Source organism: Limulus polyphemus, unplaced genomic scaffold (assembly GCF_000517525.1).
Source record: "Limulus polyphemus unplaced genomic scaffold, Limulus_polyphemus-2.1.2 Scaffold0, whole genome shotgun sequence".
NCBI classification, from domain to species: domain Eukaryota; kingdom Metazoa; phylum Arthropoda; class Merostomata; order Xiphosura; family Limulidae; genus Limulus; species Limulus polyphemus.
Window position 1 is genome coordinate 1,617,076 of NW_013665610.1, and position 2,983 is coordinate 1,620,058.

Here is a 2,983-nt window from a genome sequence, read left to right on the forward strand (position 1 = left end):
CTCTGTATGATATACATTTTGTCATAAAAGCAAAATTCGGGACTTACAAAAACATTATAGCTTTAAGTGGTAACTTTGCATGGATATTTAAGTTTTATATATATATGGATCCTAAATCCACTGATGGGATTAAAACATTTCAAGCTAGAAGCTTCTACATTCTGGAACCCAGATTTATTAAGTAATAACAGAATATTCTAGATCGGTTAGCATTAGTGAAACCTTTTCGATGTGTTTTTGCTACAACTACAAAAATGTTCTGAAACAGTTTCTTTAATAAACACACTATATTTTCAGATTATTTAAAATCCGCCACAACGAAATATTTCAACATGTTGGTTTAATCTAAACACGCGCTGTTTCTAATATGAAACAATTTTGATATCTCTTGATAACCAGGAGGTTACTAACAGGTTTAAAGTACAATGGCAATGTAATAACCTCTATATATAGATCAGTGTATGCTGAGGTTGTGTAACACTAACATAATTTTTACAAGTTTAACAATAATATATATATTTTTTTACTTTATACAGCACACACCAAATTAGGAACCATTAAGCAAATGATATAGTACATTAGAGCATTTTATCACTCTTACACTGACATCACTTTTATCACTTACTTTGATCTTTTGGGAAAAATATAGTTTATACACATATATATATATGAGTTACAAATTACTTGAATTTCACTAATAGTATTAACTCATTTTTGAACTTTTAAACAATTCATATAGATCTAACTAGTTTAAGCAGTTTTCTTCTTTCAGCCCTAACTGCTTGTTGTAATTATAGCAAGTGTGAACGACTTTAATCTAAGTCACTAATACCTATTACCAACAAATAACAGTTATAGTTCAGTTAGTGATATTCTTTTTGGGAGAACACAAGACTAGTAATCCTTTTCAGAGCACATCATTTGAAAACTAGCTATGATTTAAAGTACTTTAATTAACTAGTAGTGATATCTACCATCTGAGTGTGATTAATTTAATATTAATCTAATTTAAACAGGTTGTTTTGAATATTATTCAACCACTACGAGTTTCGATGAGAACCACATGATGAGAACCATTTATTGTCCCGGATCTGCTGTACACAAACAAGCTGAACGTGCCTGTGACGGATCATATGAATCCTTCCTAATGAAACTCTCTGATCCCTTTAATATCTTAAAGAGATTCACCATGAGTGACTTATTTACAAAGGACGTTAGATAAGTTTTAGAAATGCTACCGTTATTCTTATTCATCGCAGCATTATAATGGGATACTTCTTCAATTCGTCACTTAACCTAATTGGAGAGGAGTATTAGCGCAGCTTCTTACACACAAGTTCAAGCCAGGTTGATATAGCAGCCTTTGTTTGAATAACGACTGTCGTCATAAAGAGTGTGGTGATATTGTCATTGAACATCTTACAACCTTAGTTTAGCATTAGAATATATCCGCTTTACACAAACTGCAGACAGAGGCAACGACTTAGTAAAGATAGCAGCAGCTTTCCTGATTCATATTCTCTGGAAACTAGCAATACTTAAACATCTTCAAAAATGTTACCTAATATTTCATAGGTTGATTTTTTTAACTCGGTCACAGTGATATTGGTTTATGTTAAAATGCAACTTATTTAACTTTTGATTGAAGAAATTGGTTTTAAATTGTTCCTGGTATATCGTTGAATTTGTTGCATGTCAAGTCTAGCTATTCTTGTTGTATTCCTCGTTACTTCAAAGCTGGAAGTTTGATGATGACCTAAACGTAAAACACAGACACAAAAAAAAACATAGTTAATAGAGTTATATGCCTGCAACATTTTCGTTATAAGAGGACAATGTATACTTATTTAAAATTAAAGCAAAAAGTGTATATGATGAGATTTTCGTACAAAAGTTAGAACTGTTTTTTCTCCGAATACCCAATTGATTATATTTGTTTCAAGAAAGCACAAGAATGATATGGCTTCATATGATAATATAATGACTTAGATAGGTAGGCAGGTATAGACGTAAATTGTGAAAAAGCTACATGTGAAAACCACAATTTCACATAAAATGCTCTATGTCAGCTGTTCAATGGATATTTTGAAAAGAAATTAATATCCGTCAATTATTTCTAAAGAAGAGGAGTTGGCTTTTTTTTTCTTTAGAAAATAAAGTATTTTTGGCCCTTCATGTATTATAGGAAGAAAATCAAGTGCTTTATGAGTGCTTATAGCAAAACAACAACAAAACAAACAGTCATGTTCATTGAGTGTTTATATATTGAGAGAATAAAGTCCTACTTTTTTAAACGTTTATAGGCGAAAACCAAAATTATTCCTTGTCTGTTTTTGAGTGTTTATAGCGAAATTAGTCATGTTCATTTAGTGTTTATAGAGAGAGATAATAAAGTCCTACCTTTTGAGCGTTTATAGGTGGAAACCAAGACTCATTTCTTGAGTGTTTATATATGCATAGAGAGAGAAAACCAAGACTTATTCCTTGAGTGTTTATATGTACATAGAGAGGGAGAAACCATATATAAACACTCAAGGAAGGTTTTCTCTCTCTATGCAAAGACTTATTCCTTGAGAGTTTATATGTGTATAAAGAGAGAAAACCAAGACTCATTCCTTGAGTGTTTATATGTGCATAGCGAGAGACAAGCAAGTCCTTTTCTTTGAATGTTTGTAAACAAACAAAAAAATTGTTTTTTGGACAGAATTTGAATGTTTCTGATGTTCATAAAAAGACGCTTGAAAATATTAATTAATTAATGGAATCAAGCCCCGTTTAGCGAATAGGTAAGGTCAACAATAGCCTATGGCGGCAAAATAAATTACAATTTTGAAACGAATTTTACTTTTAATACAAACCATTATCTCGCGCTCTTTTCACGTCCTTTGTTGTCCATTAGTGACCTGGGAAACTGTGTTCATAGACACAGACATTTATTTACAGTATTTTCTTATTTTGATATTTTGAGCTCTTTTGTGTTTAG

General features: G+C 31.2%; 1 protein-coding gene across 1 annotated transcript in view; it reads right to left on the reverse strand.

Moving 5' to 3' along the window:
• Positions 1-608: 608 nt before the first annotated feature.
• The window catches only part of LOC111087465 (pro-neuregulin-2, membrane-bound isoform-like), an 87,954-nt gene continuing 85,579 nt past the window's right edge, over positions 609-2,983 (reverse strand). Inside the window, exon 8 of the mRNA XM_022394401.1 lies at positions 609-1,756. The gene's annotated coding sequence lies outside the window, so the exon portion shown is untranslated. The remainder of the gene's footprint in view (positions 1,757-2,983) is intronic.